This window comes from Oncorhynchus nerka, linkage group LG1 (genome assembly GCF_034236695.1).
Source record: "Oncorhynchus nerka isolate Pitt River linkage group LG1, Oner_Uvic_2.0, whole genome shotgun sequence".
Lineage (NCBI taxonomy): Eukaryota > Metazoa > Chordata > Actinopteri > Salmoniformes > Salmonidae > Oncorhynchus > Oncorhynchus nerka.
The window spans coordinates 7741178-7761701 of NC_088396.1; the positions used below are offsets into that span (position 1 = coordinate 7741178).

General features: G+C 42.8%; 1 protein-coding gene across 2 annotated transcripts in view; it reads left to right on the forward strand.

Moving 5' to 3' along the window:
• Positions 1-11416: 11416 nt before the first annotated feature.
• hecw2a (HECT, C2 and WW domain containing E3 ubiquitin protein ligase 2a) overlaps positions 11417-20524 on the forward strand; it is a 45826-nt gene continuing 36718 nt past the window's right edge. For both annotated transcript variants that reach the window (XM_029667711.2, XM_029667794.2), the window contains exon 1: positions 11417-11510. The gene's annotated coding sequence lies outside the window, so the exon portion shown is untranslated. The remainder of the gene's footprint in view (positions 11511-20524) is intronic.

Consider the following 20524-nt stretch of genomic DNA (forward strand, 5'->3'; position numbering starts at 1 on the left):
TTACATTGGCGCGTTATGTTCAGTAGTTCCAAAACATCCGGTGATTTTGCAGAGAGCCACATCAATTTACAGAAATACTCAAAATTAGCATTGCTAAAATATACAACTGTTATGCATGCAACTTTAGATAAACTTATCCTTAATGCAACCACTGTTTCAGATTTCAAAAAAGCTTTACCGAAAAAGCATACCGTGCAATAATCTGAGTACAGCGCCCAGAGACCAAAAAAGCCAAACAGATATCCGCCATGTTGTGTAGTCAACAAAGACAGAAATAGCATTATAAATATTCACTTACCTTTGATGATATTCATCAGAATGCACTCCCAGGAATCCCAGTTCCACAATAACTGTTTGATTTGTTTCGATAAAGTCCATTTATGTCCAAATACCTACTTTTCGTTCACGCGTTTAGGCCAGTAATCCAAATTCATGACGCGCGAGCAGACGAAAAGTCAAAAGGTTCTGTTACAGTCCGTAGAAACATATCAAACGATGTATAGAATCAATCTTTAGGATGTTTTTTTTATCATAAATTAATAATGTTCCAATCGGAGAATTCCTTTGTCTGTAGAAATGCAATGGAAAGCAAGCTAACTCTCACGTGAATGCGCGTGGTCAGCTCATGACTCTCTGGCAGACCTCTGACTTAATCCCCTCTCATTCGTCCCCACCTCACAGTAGAAGCATTAAACAAGGTTCTAAAGACTGTTGACATCTAGTGGAAGCCTTAGGAAGTGCAATATGACCCCATAGACACGGCTTATTCAATAGGCAATGAGTTGAAAAACTACAAACCTCAGATTTCGCACTTCCTGGTTGGATTTTTTCTCAGGTTTTTGCCTGCCATATTGGTTCTGTTATACTAACAGACATCATTCAAACAGCTTTAGAAACTTCAGAGTGTTTTCTATCCAAATATACTAATAATATGCATATCTTAGCTTCTGGGCCTGAGTAGCAGGCAGTTTACTCTGGGCACCTTATTCATCCAAGCTACTCAATACTACCCCCAGCCATATGAAGTTAAACCCTTTACAATGAAGATCTGTGAAGTTATTTGGATTTTTACGAATAATCTTTGAAAGACAGGATCCTGAAAAAGGGACGTTTCTTTTTATGCTGAGTTTAAATGCAGTGGCAACCTTTCATTCAGGTGAGGTTGGGCAGAGCTGTTTTTCATGTTATTTTTGTATTAATACGTGTCAGTTTGAAAACAATGTAAAAAAAATAATATAATAAAGCAGATGTCTCAGCCTAGCTCAGTGCTTTCTGTGGTGGTAGGGCTGCCAGAAGAAAATACGGAGCATAGGGCTTGGTAATGTTCTCTAGTTGCGCCGTGATTGGCTAAGTGTTCTGTCGCTCATGGGGACACTACGTCACCACCAAATCTAGGGGTAGAGTTTGGAGATTCAACCCCTTGGTTGCTGCCATAGAGTTATAGTACTAGTCAATGGTTTGGACACATCTACTCATTTCAAGGGTTTTTCTTTATTTTTACTATTTTCTACCTTGTAGAATAATAGTGAAGACAACAACTATGAAATTACACATATGGAATCATGTAGTAACCAAAAAAGTGTTAAGCAAAGCAAAATATATTTTAGATTCTTCAAAGTAGCCACCCTTTGCATGTGACAGCTTTCCACACTCTTGGCATTTTCTCAGTCAGCTTTTTCGACAGTCTTGAAGGCGTTCCCACATTTGCTGAGCACTTGTTGGCTGCTTTTTCTTCAGTCTGCGGTCCAACTTTTTTCAAACCATCTCAATTGGTTTGAGGTCGGGAGATTGTGGAGCCAGGTCATCTGATGCAGCACTCCACCACTATCCTACTTGGTCAAATAGCACTTACACAGCCTGGAGGTGTGTTGGGTCATTGTCCATGCCCAAACCAGATGGGATGTCGTATCACTGCAGAATGTTGTGGTAGCCATGCTGCTTAAGTGTGCCTCAAATTTTAAGTAACTCACTAACAGCGTCACCAGCAAAGCACCCCCAAAATCATCACACCACCTCCTCTATGATTCACAGTGGGAAACTACACATGCGGAGATCATTTCAAAGTTGTGTCATACTGTGGCACATCCTGAGTGCTGCTGCAGCATTCTGTGGCATGTCATTTAATTCTCAGCCATTTCTTCCGTTACTGCAAGTTATTGGTAGTTTGACCACCAGAGGGCATCTTTGAGAAGCATTTGAAAGTATTCCGTATTGGCATTACCAGATCATTTAAAACCTTTTTTGTAATAACATAGTATATGGGATTGATTTGATGAAATTTGGCTTAATTAATTTGATTCATATTAGAGTGTTCCAATTCAGAGAAAAATGGTCAGTTTGTAAATTCGGACCGTTTAGCTCTCGGGCCGAGGAGTAGGGTTGATTTGAGCGTTCTGGTCTTACAACGGCAGTGAAGCGCCCAAGCCAACATTGGCTAGCTCCTTGTGTTAACCAGAGCGTTGGTGACTATAAATGTGCTGCTGGAAACAATTTAATTACACTTTTTTTCTGACATTTATGGACACCGGCATATTCAACGGGTATTGAGCGCTCGTAAAGTAATTATTCTGTGCTCTGGTACACTCAGACGAGAGTGCTCTGAAATCCGTGTAGATAGTAGGCTGGTGGTGTCAGCCTGCATGGAGCAGTCAGAGCTGTCAGTCTGTATGAAGCAGCCAGAGCTGTCAGTCTGCATAAAGCAGCCAGAGCTGCCAGTCTGCAAATAGCTGTCAGTCTGCAAGGAGCTGTCAGTCTGCAAGGAGCTGCCAGTCTGCAGGGAGCTGTCAAATCAAATCAAATCAAATCAAATTTTATTTGTCACATACACATGGTTAGCAGATGTTAATGCGAGTGTAGCGAAATGCTTGTGCTTCTAGTTCCGACAATGCAGTGATAACCAACAAGTAATCTAACTAACAATTCCAAAACTACTGTCTTATACACAGTGTAAGGGGATAAGGAATATGTACATAAGGATATATGAATGAGTGATGGTACAGAGCAGCATACAGTAGATGGTATCGAGTACAGTATATACATATGAGATGAGTATGTAGACAAAGTAAACAAAGTGGCATAGTTAAAGTGGCTAGTGACATAAGAATGCAGTCGATGATCTAGAGTACAGTATATACATATGCATATGAGATGAATAATGTAGGGTAAGTAACATTATATAAGGTAGCATTGTTTAAAGTGGCTAGTGATATATTTACATCATTTCCCATCAATTCCCATTATTAAAGTGGCTGGAGTTGGGTCAGTGTCAATGACAGTGTGTTGGCAGCAGCGACTCAATGTTAGTGATTGCTGTTTAACAGTCTGATGGCCTTGAGATAGAAGCTGTTTTTCAGTCTCTCGGTCCCAGCTTTGATGCACCTGTACTGACCTCGCCTTCTGGATGATAGCGGGGTGAACAGGCAGTGGTTCGGGTGGTTGATGTCCTTGATGATCTTTATGGCCTTCCTGTAACATCGGGTGGTGTAGGTGTCCTGGAGGGCAGGTAGTTTGCCCCCGGTGATGCGTTGTGCAGACCTCACTACCCTCTGGAGAGCCTTACGGTTGAGGGCGGAGCAGTTGCCGTACCAGGCGGTGATACAGCCCGCCAGGATGCTCTCGATTGTGCATCTGTAGAAGTTTGTGAGTGCTTTTGGTGACAAGCCGAATTTCTTCAGCCTCCTGAGGTTGAAGAGGCGCTGCTGCGCCTTCTTCACGACGCTGTCAGTGTGAGTGGACCAATTCAGTTTGTCTGTGATGTGTATGCCGAGGAACTTAAAACTTGCTACCCTCTCCACTACTGATCCATCGATGTGGATAGGGGGGTGTTCCCTCTGCTGTTTCCTGAAGTCCACAATCATCTATGTCAGCCTGCATAGAGCAGCTAGATCCGCCAGTCAGCCATGATCTTCTAGATCTGCCAGTCAACCAGATTCTTCCAGATCTGCCAGTCAACCAGATTCTTCCAGATCTGCCAGTCAACCAGTCTCTTCCAGATCTGCCAATCTGCATAGAACAGCTAGATCTGCCAGTCAGCCATGATCCTCTAGATCTGCCAGTCAACCAGATTCTACCAGATCTGCCAGTCAACCAGAATCTTCCAGATCTGCTAGTCAGCCTGAATCTTCCAGATCCGCCAGCCAGCCAGGATCTACCGGAGCCTACTACCTACCTGAGCTTCCTCTCAGTACTGGGCTTCCTCTCAGTACTGGGCTTCCTCTCAGTACTGGGCTTTCTCTCAGTCCCGAGCTTCCCCTCAGTCCCGAGCTGTCCCTCAGTCCCGAGATGCCCCTCAGTCACGAGCTGCTCCTCAGTTCTGTGGGGTTCTGGGTGATGACTATTAGGCCATGGTCGGCGGCGAGGGTGGATTATCCCAGGACGCGAAGGGGAGGAACTAGGACATTAATGGAGTGGGGTCCATGTCCTGAGCCGGAGCCGCCACCATGGACAGACGCCCACCCGGACCCTCCCTATGGTTTTGAGGTGCGTCCGGGAGTCCGCACCTTAGGGGGGGGTTCTGTCACGCCTTGGTCTTAGTATTTTGTGTTTTCTTTAATTATTTTTTCAGGCCAGGGTGTGACATGGGGTTATTGTATTGTCTTATTGGGGTTTTCGTAGGCATTGGGATTGTGGTTGATTAGGGGTGTGTCTAGTATAGGCTTGGCTGCCTGAGGCGGATCTCAATCAGAGTCAGGTGATTCTTGTTGTCTCTGATGGGGAACCGTATTTAGGTAGCCTGGGTTTCACTTTGTATTTCGTGGGTGATTGTTCCTGTCTTTGTGTAGTGTTCACCAGGCTGTATTAGGTTTCACGTTCCGTTTGTTGTTTTCGTATTTATAAGTTATTTCATGTATCGTTCCGTTTTTCTTCATTAAAGAAACATGAGTAACCACCACGCTGCATTTCGGTCCTCTCTTTCGACAAACGAAGAACGCCGTTACAGCTGGACACATATTTTTAACAGCGTTCTTTTCTGATAAAAACGAGTTCATTGCATCCACCGTGGAGCCCAGTTTCATAATATGACCATATTTCCCAGCTGCTTGCCGTCGTTTTGAAGTAATTGCGAAAAACAGGCCTTATTTCTATTGAGCACCATGGCACCAACTCGCCTTACGAACGTTCTATTCCCAACTTATTGTTCAACGTCACAATGCCTGCTTCGCTATTGTTGGCAATGAGACCTGCTCACGTTGTTTTATAGTTAAAATGTAAACAACAAAATGTAAACAACAAAAATAATATTGGAACTCTGCGGCCTTCCCATTGTTTCCTATGGGAGAAATATAGGCATGTCTGTCTATTTCGCCAAATATCTTGCAATGTGTATATTTAGATTTTTTTCAAGTCGGATGTTACCGGTGTGAAATGGCTAGCTAGTTAGCGGGGTGCGCGCTAATAGTGTTTCAATCAGTGACATCACTCGCTCTGAAACCTTGAAGTTGTTGTTCCCTTTGCTCTGCAAGGGCCACGGCTTTTGTGGAGCGGTGGGTAATGATGCTTCGAGGGTGGGTGTTGTCTATGTGTACAGAGGGTTCCTGATTTGAGCCCAGGTAGGGGCGAGGAGAAGTAAAACTGTTACATGGGTACCGTTTTAATCAGGAGAATCTCCTCTTTGTAAGTCTGGGCAGCAAGCTCAGTTCTTATTTTTTCCCACTTTTTCATTACGCAGACATAAGCACAGCTGACACCATCGAGGTGCGGATGTTTACTTTCTACACAAGTAGTTTTTTTCCAGTTTCATACAGCGAACAGATTGTAGTGGTAAAATGAAAAGGGATAGTATTTAATGGAATTCTAAGCATCACTCCAGTCAAAACAGGCTCTGCGACGTTCGATTCAATCAATCTGCTTTGGGCTCACGCTAGTGTTCCAGTTTAGCCAACACTCTTTTTTAGCCTTGGCTGAATTTATAATTTTTTAGCCTATAGATAGCCAGAGCGAATTTACGAAATTACCCGAATGTACATTGAGAAAGCACAAAACTGTACCATTTAGTTAAGCTAAGAATGACGAGAATAATCAAGTCAAGTATAACTACTAACTTTAGGTAGCTAGTTAACATACCAGTACATAGGGTCTCCCGGGTGGCGCAGTGGTCTAGGGCACTGCATCGCAGCCGGCAGCGACCGGGAGTGACGCACAATTGGCCCGGCTGGCTTCCGGGTCTGAGGCGCGCTGTGTTAAGAAACAGTGCGGCTTGGTTGGGTTGTGTTTCGGAGGATGCATGGCTTTCGACCTTGGTCTCTCCTTAGCCCGTACCGGAGTTGTAGCGATGAGACAAGATAGTAATTACTAACAATTGGATACCACGAAATTGGGAAGAAAAGGGGGTAAAAATTTTAACAAATAAAATAAAATAAAAAACATACCAGTACATACTGCTGTAATGATATGCCATGTGGTTTGTAAGGACAGCGTAGCTAACAAATTGTCTGCCAACATAATGTGTAAGGTAACTTATTTGAAAAGTCATTACTTTATTACATTGAGTAGCAAGCTACCCCTTTGGTTCGTAAGGGCAAATCTGGTCTGTGATAGGAGGGGAGATTTTCACACCTAGCTCAGCTATTAGACTATTATTTAGTAAAGGTTGAATAGCCTGTTGTTCAGCTATTAGCCCACCTCAACTTGCAACAAATTGCTGTTCCCATCTCATTCCTTTCCCTCTTCCACGTGGCATCATTCTGCTCCTGAGTTCCTCGCTTGTGGGCGTGCTGGCAGGATATGGCAGCATCCTCGGTTGTACGTCAAGAATTCTGCATACAGTAGCACGTTTGTATGAAGGTGTGGTTATTCACAGGTAATTTTTTAATGCTATTTGAGGTACATTTGTGTCTTTTTTTAGAGAATTTATTTTTATTTTTTCGATCAAAAATAATTGTTCTGAAAGCAACTTTCCAACACAAAGGAAGTCAAAGCGGACACCTACGAAGATGGCATCTCAGGTAAGCAGCACTGGGCTGTATTGACGTATCCTAAAAATGACATCTGCTGCTTTAGATTGAACGGTCATATCTCAGTTATTGTTTTCATGTATAAAAAATAAGCTGTTTTATTTACTTTCAGAGAGCGAGCTGATCAAGGGGTCGAACATGTAGATATTGCCAGATGTTCACTGTCCGAGGAACAGGCCGTGGAAGCTTCATTGCTGGCAAAAGTGTCCATAACCAGAGGTAATTAAACTGTTCTGTGTCATTTTTCTCCATCTCCGCCTGTCTTGTTGTACATGGAACCAGTCTCACATGCATTAATTTAAAAAAACATCTGTCATCTGCTAATTTTCAGATTTACACCACATAAACACAGCCATTTTCACTGGATCATCTGTTGCTGCAAAGTCATGATTTCCCTGGGGGTTAGCTTTGCAATAGCCAAGTGGTCAGACACATAGCCCCTCTATATTTAAATGTTTCATGTACACTCCGATAGGTGTCTGCGTCACATACAGTATCTTCTATTGACATTATCTTCTATTGTTTGTCCTCATGTGTCTGTTTTTCAGTTTAATAAAGTACTCAGTAGCCACTTAGTGTGGACACCAGGTGAGACCACACACACACAATAACAGTCTCTCTTCTTCACTTCATCCCTCTCCCCCTTCTCCCTAAATCCTCTAGGTTATATCAGCTGTTTTGGTGAACCCCTCCCTCATCTGAACTGGCTGACACAGAGGGCACAGCATGATCATAGGTGAGATATCACTCGGTCGGGTCAACAGGAAGTATTATTAAAGAGATACTTTACATTGAAATACAGCCAGAGATGTAGTAGTCCCAAGGTCAGTTTTGCATTTCACCTCCTTGATGTCTTCACTATTATTTTACAATGTAGAAAATAGTAAATTAAGAAAAAGCCTGGAATGAGAAGGTGTGTCCACACTTTTGACGGGAACTGTGCATTAGAAGTGCCCATCCAAGAAAGCTCAAGGTTATTGGTCACAGATAAAATTACTTCAAATCACATGATATCTTAAATCAGCTTTGATTGGACTGATCATGTCAACACCATACTTTCAAAATCTCAGCTAGCAAGGTATCAGTCATCATCATGAATCAAGTCTACAATCTACTGGCAAATCCTTTTAAATCCTTGTCACATTAGACATTTTGAAGAGAAATTACAGATAAAACATATCGGTGCTCATTGGCCATTGGACATTAACATTACACAACAAGTTGGAAATTGTTACTTCATCAGTGAGTGGTTTGGAAGAAGTCAGTGGCTAACTGCAAGCATTGGAAAGCAATCAATTGCCTGCTATTCAGTGGAGTGGGTGTGTGGTCCCAAGTCTGTGTTTAACCTGTTGCGACGAGCAAACCCGGATCCGGGTTTGCAAATTAAATGAAATAAATATATTAGCTCTCAAGCTTAGCCTTTTGTTAACAACACTGTCATCTCAGATTTTCAAAATATGCTTTTGAACCATAGTTGAACAAGCATTTGTGTAAGGGTATTGATAGCTAGCATACCATTAAGCCTAGCAATCAGCATGCAACATTTTCACAAAAACAAGAAAAGCATTAAAATAAAATATTTTACCTTTGAAGAACTTCAGATGTTTTCAATGAGGAGACTCTCAGTTAGATAGCAAATGTTCAGTTTTTCCAAAAATATTATTTGTGTAGGAGAAATCGCTCCGTTTTGTTCTTCACGTTTGGCTGAGAAAAAAAACAGAAAATTCAGTCATAACAATGCAAACTTTTTTCCAAATTAACTCCATAATATCGACAGAAACATGGCAAACGCTGTTTAGAATCAATCCTCAAGGTGTTTTTCACATATCTATTCGATGATAAGTCACTCCTGGCAGTTTGGTTTCTCCTCTGTTCAAAATGGAAAAAATGTGCGCACCTGGAGATTGCGCAATAGTTTCGACGGAGGACACCCAGCGGACACCTGGTAAATGTAGTCTCTTATGGTCAATTTTCCAATGACATGCCTACAAATACGTCACAATGCTGCAAACACCTTGGGGAAACGACAGAAAATGTAGGCTCTCTTCTTGCGCATTCACAGCCATATAAGGAGACATTGGTACACAGCGCCTCAAAAATCTGGCTCACTTCCTGTATGAAATTTCATCTTGGTTTCGCCTGTAGCATTAGTTCTGGGGCACTCACAGACAATATCTTTGCAGTTTTGGAAACGGCAGAGTGTTTTCTTTCCAAAGCTGTCAATTATATGCATAGTCGAGCATCTTTTCGTGACAAAATATCTTGTTTAAAACGGGAACGTTTTTCATCCAAAAATGAAATACTGCCCCCAGAGTTTCATGAGGTTAAGGGTCTCTTTTCCAAGCTTAAACGTATAAACATTCAACATTGGCCATGGTGTCAATTCAGCATGACTTCTTCCGTGCTCAAAACAACTGGAAACTCAGAACTGGGAAATCTGATTTTAGTGAATTCACAAGTTCCGACTAGGAAAATACGTTTTGAACTGTCATCCAACTCGGAATTGCAAGTCGGGAACTCGGGCCTCTTTCTAGAGCTCTGACCTGAAGATCACTGACGACCTTGTTTTTTCTCAGTGTTCTCAGTTATTTTGAAAGCACCATAAATCTAGAGAATGCCAGACTTTGATGACAAAGTTTTCTGAAAAAATTGCACACAAAGGACTGCCGCACCAGCTTCAAGTGAGCACAGCACAACAAGGTGAGTCCAAAAATGTATGTATGCCGCTGTATAAATTGTCTGCTTATATGCCCCCTTGATTTATCCTATGGTTCTGACTTGGTGTACAGGGAGAATACTGTAAGAACGGCCCATGTTCTGAATTATGTTGCTGGTACATTTAAAAAAAGCGGATCAAATAGTTATATTGACTACGCCAGTCCTAGCTCGTTCATTAAAAACCTTTTATAACTAGGGGGCAGTATTTCCGTATTTTTGGATAAAATCGTTCCCATTTTAAACGGGATATTTTGTCACAACAAGATGCTCAACTATGCATATAATTGACAGCTTTGGAAAGAAAACACTCTGACGTTTCCAAAACTGCAAAGATATTGTCTGTGAGTGCAACAGAACTGATGTTACAGGCGAAACCCAGATAAAAATCCAATCAGGAAGTGCCGCATTTTTTGAAACCGCCTCATGCCAATGACTCCTTATATGGCTGTGAATGAGCTACGAATGAGCTTACGTTTTCTACGTATTCCCCAAGGTGTCTACAACATTGTGACGTCTTTTTACGCATTTATGTTGAAGAATAGCCGTAAGGAACCACATTGAGCAAGTGGTCACATGATGGCTCCCGCAGAAAATCTTGCGTAAAGTACACAAGTAGCCATTTTTCCAATTGCTTCTTATGAGAAACCAATTGTCCCGACGGTTATATTATCGAATATATATGTGAAAAACACCTTGAGGATTGATTCTAAACAACGTTTGCCATGTTTCTGTCGATATTATGGAGCTAATTTGGAAAAAAGTTTGGCGTTGTAGTGACTGCATTTTCCGGTCGATTTCTCAGCCAAACCTGAAGAACAAACGGAGCTATTTCGCCTACAAAAATAATATTTTTGGAAAAAAGGAACATTTGCTATCTAACTGGGAGTCTCCTGAGGGAAAACATCTGAAGTTCTTTAAAGGTAAATGATTTAATTTGATTGCTTTTCTTATTTTCGTGAAAATGTTGCCTGATGCTAGCAGAGCCTAGCCATAGCATTATGCCATGATAAACTTACACAAATGCTTGTCTAGCGTTGACTGTAAAAGCACATTTAAAAAATCTGAGATGACAGTGTGATTAACAAAAGGCTAAGCTGTGTCTCAATATATTTCATTTGTGATTTTCATGAATAGGAACATTTTCTAGGAAGATTTATGTCCGCTGCGTTATGCTAATTAGTTTGAGGCTATGATTACGCTCCCGCATGCGGGATGGGTAGTATCAAGTCTATTATCTGCTCATCATCCCCTTATGTCATAGTTTGTACATCTCAATTATCAGTAGGAACCTAATTTGTTTAAGCAAGTCAGCCATATCAGCTATGTTTTTTTTAAAGGCAGTAAATTAGGCTGATTAATTAACCGGTATAGCAGTGGTAAGGTGTTGGGACTGTGTGGGCACCGTTTGTCACCGTTATAGTGTAATTAATGTACTGTTTGGTGTTGTGCAGTGGGTTTGCTGGCATGCATCTAAAATATATGTTTTAGTTTGCCCCACCAAAATGTATATGCAAAAATCGCCACTGCCTATATGAGACGTGCATGCACGCGTTCCAACACACCAACCTGGTCTCATATATTAGATGTAACATATTAAACGTAAAACCTTCACCACAAAAACAGTAGGCGGGTCTGATTTACGTACAGAATACTACAAAATACTCTGAGACTAGGTTGCACAGCCAGCCGCCATACACAGCTCTGCAGGCTGGGTCTATCTCCTTTAAGTCACCGCCCATTTCAACAGAGGAGGCACGGCTTACGCATCGGGTATATTATGAATAATTCCATAATGACCCCTGTTAGACAAACGACTCATAGGCTAACTGCAATAATTAGGTAGGTTACATTTGTCATTTTACTCTGTAGGTTCGGCTTCAAATCTGTGTTGCTTGCGGGATAGGGCGTTCGGATTTGAGCATCTGCTGGCAGGGAAGATGATTCGGATAGTATGGCTGAGTGTGTGGAATACGCATTGCGATGCAAAACCATAGAAAGCTATACATTGAAAAGACGACAAAACGAACGTTGTGGTAGTAATAATAAGGGGCAATTGTGTTTCTAGCGCGCACCTTTAGACCATGACAGCCTCCTACAAGAAGGCCGTCCAGCCTCCGCAGCCTAAACATTTCTATTTCAACATTACTGCCAACGGGAGGAGAGATACCGATGCTATACATGACTCACACCCAGGCTGCCTCTACATATTTGGCCTGGACTTGGGTCTCCTAAAGCGGTATCCCGCCTGTCCATAAATCCGAGACTGCACAGAGAGGTAACAAAACCATCGTGATATCCACACCATAACTGCGAATAAAGGCTATGCTCGCGTTTAATTTGTGTACGTCTGTTTTATCGCACCTCTGCGCAAAAGGTAAGCAATGGGTATACTATCCATGGATACACCCGTGGTCAATATTTAATGTGGCATTTTATTATCGTTTAGGATGGTGACCGAAGGAATTTAAATCTGTTAGTATAGCCAAACCGTTACATGTGAATAGTGTCATGTTGTGCATGTTATCACTTTCAATTAAGTGACATTGATTGATCTTATAGCCTGCGTCTTGTCAATGAGATTTGCATTAAGAATTGACGTAGGGAATTCCCAGAGTAGCCTAAACCAATAGCGAGCAATGATCGCATACTGTTCAGTGCGGTCCCTATTCAGTAATGTGTGCAAAGCAATGCGCCTGTGGCCTCGACAGCACGAGAGAAGCCTAACGTGTTGACATGCTAATTAATTGATGTAGGCTAACTTGCCTTGTAGACTACAGTAGGTAATATAGTAAGATGTGTTCAATTCACCTGTCAATATTGAGAGTAGGCTATAAAATATGATACTTCTCTGTAGGTGGTATAGGCTACCCATTGTAACATAACTTTGTGGCTGCGTAATGCCCTGGGGAGTACAGCATAATGCTCACTCCATGCACTATGCAGCTGAGCATTGACATCATGCCATTATTTCAGATGTTATGAGTGAGTTTGTTATGCCTACAGCCAGGGTGTCACAGCTCCAGTCTTCAAGGGCTGACGTGTCTGCTAGTTCTCGTTCTATCCTGTTCACCTGACACTGATTTAAGACCTGGGAAGAGGAAACTATTACCCTTTCATAATATCATGCAGACTCAAACCATACTGTGCTGGCTCAGAACATCGCAGCAACTATGGTGGATGTGTATACGACATGAATTTGTCTTGAATTGGCTCAATGTCAAAACCAAAAGCCTTCATGTGTGTACATTAGTTGGGAAATCAGTGCATTTAATTGATCAATTCAGTGACAGTACAGGGAGAGATGAAAAGAAGCCGGACTGCAGCCACTGAGGACAAGAACTGTGCCCCCCTGGCCTTTACATACAGTATAGTCACCAGTATAGTACAGTATAGTATACAAATCAGGTGATCAGTGATACTCAGGATGTGTCAAAGCTAGGCTTAGTTGCCAACAACCGGATGCATCCAGTTTTCAGGGATGCAGCTAATTCAACCTAGCTTCTTTTTTGCAGAAAACCAGATGTGGGAACTCCACTCCACTCTTTCTTTTACGGCTGCTACGTTAGTTTATATCAAAGCAAACAGTAGCATCTTATATTGAATTTCAAATAGTCCTGCCAATCTTCACTTGGATGGATGCAGTCACAGCCAGGGTTAAGATAATTTCCATTTGAACTCAGTTCATGAAATGAATCAAACTCTAAATGAAATGGTTAAAACAAGTGGCGCTAAGGTGAGGATTCAGAGAAGATGAGCTGATCCTAGGTCTGTTCCAATGGACAACTTTGACCCAGAATGGTACATTTTCCATCGTATTGTCCCTGGTTGTCTCAGGCTGTCTTTGTCGCCATCTGTTTTGTGGGGTCATGCAGTGCAGGTGTAGTTGGACAAAGTGATGTACAGTAGGGAGAGTGAGAACAGGTTAAATGGATGTGTCTGGTTTGGCTGTACATGCTTGTTTCATATGTTTTTTCTTGACCCTGTGTGTCTTTCTGTCTGTGTGTATGCACATAAGTGTAAAAGTAAGGTGCAGATTAATGTGCATATGTTAGTAGCCTTCTTCCATTGTTTATAAAAATATCAGCGTTCTAAAGGGGTACTGCATGAAAACAGGAAGTGAGCTTCCGTGGTGCTCACTCGCATTGCAGGTCATTGTGGGATACCTCTCAGCATGTGACTCATTCCAGGCAAGTATTCCCATGGGGAAGCAGCCAATGAAGTAGCCATGACAAACCCTGGCACAGTATACAGTTATTGCTCTCATAGTGAGTCAGAACTTGCATTCATTATTATGAGGCCTCAGTGCATCAATAAAGCTTACACGTTCATATGAACTGCAGTACCCATAGTGAACAGGTCAATGATTAGCCTCTATCCACAGTAACATTAGCATGCTTAATTTATAGCATATCATATTATAGCTGTGTGGACTGTGAGTGCATTCTGCATGTGTTTTTATTTGTGGCTCTGAGAGTACTGTACGTGTATGCGTCATAGATACAATGCCCGGGTGTTCTCAAAATGCGGACTACCACACGGGAGAGTCCAAATCAAAGTGCGCGAAACGGAGCCCGTAAGGCACTTCTCAAATGCATATTCCATTAGGACATATTTTGAAGCATGCATCGACGCAAGCTTTAATGGAAATATGCAAAGAAATATGACGCAACCACATTATTTGAGCTGAAGCGAGAGAAAATACAGTCTAACTTCAGAATTAAATGCTGCCTATCCACATCTCTTATGTTTTCTGACTTCAATATTTAATCTTCATACGTTAATAATGACATGCTGTTTCGGGCATGTTTACCTGCCTACACACCGTAGATCGCAAGCCCATAATATGTCAATAGGGCTAACTGGCTAGGTACTATTGTTAGCTAGCCAGATAGCCACAGAGAATTGTTAGCTAGCTACCCATGAAGAATTGACATCTACCTTATGTAACATTAGTTTTAGGTCATTTTTGCCTATTAAACTATCTGGTTAGCTACATTATCACATATCTAGCTAATAATTCTGAAGTAAAATGTTTGCTTTATGTGTATCTTGTTTCGTCTCTATTGTTGCCATTGTCATGGCTGGAAGCAGGTTCAGTGAATGGGGAGATGCAGTGTGAGGCAATACAGTAGAGGGAGTGCGAGTGCTTCTCAAATGTAATGTTTTATGCGTTCTCCACACTCTCATCCTCACAAGAACGCACTCAAGAAAATGTCCTCGGAGAATACACTCAGAGCAAGGTGTATCCATGTTGAAAAGCACTGTGTAGAAGTATAGTGTGTGCTAGCTGTTTAAATTACAGTATTTGATAACCAATACAAGTCTGTGCCGTCAGTTCAAAAAATCAAAACAATACTGAGCACACACTTGCTAACATGCTACTGTCAGCATGTACACACACACCCACCCCCCTGCGCCTGATATAAGGGGAGTCTATGTTTGTGTGTGTGCTTTGAACAGTGCCTTGCATTGTGAAGATTCAGCACTTCTCCTTGGCAAGATGTGTTTTAGGCATGGAAGTGTGTGCACTTACTATCCTCCCTGAGTTTTTTTTGGCCTTGAGAGGCCCAAATCTCCTCTGGACAGAATATCGACAGGAAGCATGGAAGACGGACATGTGTCAATCAATATTCACATGGCCACCCACCCTCTAACAGGGACACAGAGGTGTAAAGAGAGCGAAAGGGACACCTTTCCCACTGTCTAGGTGTGCAGTGGTGTTGGTAGAATGTGGGTCAATTGCCAAGAACAACAATATTCTTATTCCATCCATCCTATTTAAAAAAAAAAAAAATTCTCACCAACTTCCAACATAAATACGGTAGTTGTGAACTTCCACAAGGTTTATTGCTAGCTGTTTTGCGATCAGGGAAACCAGGTAGCATTCCCATTCGGGGAGGTAATCACCCCCATCGTTTGCTACATTGGTGTCAAAATGAGATGTCGCACTGTGTGGCCATTGAAGTGGGTCCCAGATCTGAGGCGTGAGTCACTTTTAATGGTGAAGTGCTGGGATGTTACAAACTCCCTAAGGGAGATGACTTTACCCACTCCTGCCATTCACTATAATACTTTACAATTACAGTCTTCTTTCCTTATTTCCTTTTAAATAATTTTTGATTTAACATGACTGGACAGGAGAAAGCAAGGGCCCCACAACATATCTTTGACCGATCTAGTCATATCAGATCAGTGACTTTTCTTCAAAGAAGGGCTGTAGGAAGATAGCATTGCTAAAATAATGAAGAGAATTCAACCTTTTGCTTATCCAACCGGGCACAGACATCAGTTCAACATATAGTTTTGAACTTCAACATAACATTTTACCATGTCATTGGATTTAGGTAAAATGTTGAGTAAAAAAAGGGATCTCCTCCCAGACCTGGACTAAAGCATCCGCTAACTCCTGGACAGTCTGGTGCAATGTGGCGTTGGTGGATGGAGCGAGACATGATGTCCCAGATGTGCTCAATTGGATTCAGGTCTGGGGAACGGGCGGGCCAGTCCATAGCATCAATGCCTTCCTCTTGCAGGAACTGCTGACACACTCCAGCCACACGAGGTCTAGCATTGTCTTGCATTGGGAGGAACCCAGGGCCAACCTCACCAGCATATGGTCTCACAAGGGGTCTGAGGATCTCATCTCGGTACCTAATGGCAGTCAGGCTACCTCTGGCGAGCACATGGAGGGCTGTGCGGCCCCCCAAAGAAATGCCACCCCACACCATGACTGACCCACTGCCAAACCGGTCATGCTGGAGGATGTTGCAGGCAGCAGAACGTTCTCCACGGCATCTCCAGACTGTCACGTCTGTCACATGTGCTCAGTGTGAACCTGCTTTCATCTGTGAAGAGCACAGGGCGCCAGTGGCGAATTTGCCAATCTTGGTGTTCTCTGGCAAATGCCAAACGTCCTACACGGTGTTGGGCTCTAAGCACAACCCCCACCTGTGGACGTCGGGCCCTCATACCACCCTCATGGAGTTTCTGACCGTTTGAGCAGACGCATGCTGGAGGTCATTTTGCAGGGCTCATTTTGCAAGGCATCCTCCTGCAGTTAGTTTTGTCACAGAACACAATACCTCAGATGTTTTGAGGGAGCATGCAATTGGCATGCTGACTGCAGGAATGCCCACCAGAGCTGTTGCCAGAGAATGTAATGTTTATTTCTCTACCATAAGCCACCTCCAACTTTGTTTTAGAGAATTTGGCAGTCCGTCCAACTGTTCTCCCAACCGCAGACCACGTGTAACCACGCAAACCCAGTACCTCCACATCCAGCTTCTTTACCTGTGGGATCGTCTGAGACTGGCCACACGGACAGCTGATGAAACAAAGAAGTATTTCTGTCTGTAATAAAGCCCTTGTTGGGGAAAAACATAATCTGATTGTCTGTGCCTGGCTTCCCAGTGGGTGGGCCTGGGTCCCACCCACCCATGGCGGCACCCCTGCCCAGTCATGTGAAATCCATAGATTAGGGCCTAATTCATTTTTTTCAATTGACTGATTTCCTTTATATGAACTGTAACTCAGTAAAATCGTTAATTGTTGCATTTTTTCATTTTAATGATGTGGAAGCAATGTTTATTCAACCAGTATTTGTACCCAACAGAATGGCTCTGGTATTCTTGCCCAACAATAGGAATCTATGGCTTTACCATAAACCTGGTGCCCAACAAGTTCAAAATGGAACTGATTATTTATTTATAGGCCTAATAATACTCTTTCACACAGTTATAACCAGAATCTCAAAGCACCAGATGGGTTTTTGTGGGTCCCAATAAAGAAGAGCATTATTATTATTTTTTTCTTTACCAACCTTTGGAATCTGCAATTTTTTGTCCTAAGCATAAATGGTTACCATGGCCTTGTTTTGCATCTTTAAAATGAATACTTGCTTCCTTCTTTACATCCTAGATGCAAGTCAATTACAGATCTCACATGACATGATGGATTAAAGCGTTGTAGCAGAAGCCTAGCGTTCACCTATCCAGTCATGTAAGAGCCATTATTTATTTCAAGGAAAGGAAGGCTGGTCAAGGCCCCTGTACTGTGTATAGAGGCAGTGAACAGGCTCCTTATCCCGTTGGCTCAGTGAGACAGACATAACCCAGACCTCTCCCACTCAAATTAGAGAAAACAACGGCATACAGACGGAAGGAATTTGAGGACTGACCTCAAGAACAGTTGCATAACTACCATTCAAGTGTACAGACTTTTCTCTCTCTCGACTCAAAATTACTCAAAATGCTCCTTCTCCCACAAGTGTGTGTGCGCGCGCGCACATGTAGCTGTGTACATACAGTGGGGCACTTCAACTATGACAAACAAAATGAGAAAAAAAATCCAGAAAATCACATTGTAGGATTTTTAACGAATTTATTTGCAAATTATGGTGGAAAATAAATATTTGGTCAATAACAAAAGTTTATCTCAATACTTTGTTATATACCCTTTGTTGGCAATGACAGAGGTCAAATGTTTTCTGTAAGTCTTCACAAGGTTTTCACACACTGTTGCTGGTATTTTGGCTCATTCCAGATCTGGAGACTGGCTAGGTCTGTCATAGTTGAAGTGTACCTATGATGAAAATTACAGGCCTCTCTCATCTTTTTAAGTGTGAGAACTTGCACAATTGGTGGCTGACTAAATACTTTTTTGCCCCACTGTATCGATTTGTGCCTGCATGCACGTCTTCCCCAGTTGAATAGTCTTGTTGACTCAGGGACATCCATGCAAGCATTCCTTTCTCCAGTATCAGTCTGGACACACAGGCAATCATCTCACACATGCATGACCTCTCTTCTCATGTAATGTCGCACTGAGCAACATGGATCGTTCACTATAAATCACTATGAGACTGAGATTCTGTGATATGTTGCCTCGGGCAGCAGGATGAACTGATGATATTGCAGATGTGCACAATGTAAGACATTACACTTCTGTTACAGGAGTTTCCAGATTGACTTCACTGCTCTCCTTTTTGTTAATCAAAAACCTATCCGGTATATAATAAGTTTCAGCAGGGAGACACCACCCAGCACAGAAGCAGAGGAAAAGTCTAGGTGGCATTCTCTGAACTGGCCCTTAGAACCGTTTCCTGTCTGATTCAGATATGTCAACATTCGCACTAGGGGCTTATAGGAAACCCAAATAAGGCAGTGACCTTTGTCTCCTGCTGCAGAGTTATCAATCAATCAAATGTATTTGTAAAGCCCTTTTTACATCAGCCGATGTCAGAAAACAGAAACCCAGCCTAAAACGTCAAGCAATGCAGGTGTTGAAGCATGTTGGCTAGGTAAAACTCCCTAGAAAGGCCAAAACCAAGGAAGAAACCTAGAGGAACCAGGCTATGAGGGGTGGCCAGTCCTCTATTGGCTGTGCCGGGTGGAGATTATAACAGAACATGGCCAAGATGTTCAAATGTTCATAAATGACCAGCATGGTCAAATAATAGGTCTGGGACAGGTAGCACAGCCGGTGAACAGGTCAGGATTCCATAGCCGCAGGCAGAACAGTTGAAACTGGAGCAGCAGCACGGCCAAGTGGACTGGGGACAGCAAGGATGCCAGGTAGTCCTGAGGCATGGTCCTACGGCTCAGGTCCCCCGAGAGAGAGAAAGAAAGAGAGAATTATAGAGAGCATACTTAAATTCACACAGGACACCGGATAAGAAAGGAGAAATACTCCAGATATAACAAACTGACCCTAGCCCCCCGACACAAACTACTGCAGCATAAATACTGGAGGCTGAGACAGGAGGGGTCAGGAGACACTGTGGCCCCATCCGGACAGGGCCATAAAGGAAGGATATAACCCCACCCACTTTGCCAAAGCACAGCCCCCACACCACTAGAGGGATATCTTCAACCACCAACTTACCATCCTGAGACAAGGCCGAGTATAGCCCACAAAGATCTCCGCCACGGCACAACTCAAGGGGGGGGCGCCAACCCTAACAGGAAGATTACATCAGTGACTCAACCCACTCAATTGATGCACAACTCCTAGAGACGGCATGAAAGAGCACCAGTAAGCCAGTGACTCAGCCCCTGTAATAGGGGCAGAGAATCCCAGTGGAAAGAGGGGAACCGGCCAGGCAGAGACAGCAAGGACGGTTCGTTGCTCCAGAGCCTTTCCGTTCACCTTCACACTCCTGGGCCAGACTACACTCAATCATATGACCCACTGAAGAGATGAGTCTTCAGTAAAGACTTAAAGGTTGAGACCGAATTTGCGTCTCTCTCATGGGTAGGCAGAACCTTCCATAAAAAATGGAGCTCTATAGGAGAAAGCCCTGCCTCCAGCTGTTTGCTTAGAAATTCTAGGGACAATTAGGAGGCCTGCGTCTTGTGACCGTAGCAAACGTGTAGGTATGTACGGCAGGACCAAATCAAACAGATAGGTAGGAGCAAGCCCATGTAATGCTTTGTAGGTTAGCAGTAAACCTTGAAATCAGCCCTTGCCTTGACAGGAAGCCAGTGTAGGGAGGCTAGCACTGGAGTAATATTATAAAAATGTTTGATTCTAGTCAGGATTCTAGCAGCCGTATTTAGCACTAACTGAAGTTTATTTAGTGCTTTATCCGGGTAGCCGGAAAGTAGAGCATTGCAGTAGTCTAACCTAGAAGTGACAAAAGCATGGATACATCTTTCTACATCATTTTTGGACAGAAAGTTTTGGATTTTTGTAATGTTACGTAGATGGAAAAAAACTGTCCTTGAAACAGTCTTGATATGTTCGTCAAAAGAGAGATCAGGGTCCAGAGTAACGCAGAGGTCCTTCACAGTTTTATTTGAGACGACTGTACAACCATTAAGAGTAATTGACAGATTCAACAGAAGATCTCTTTG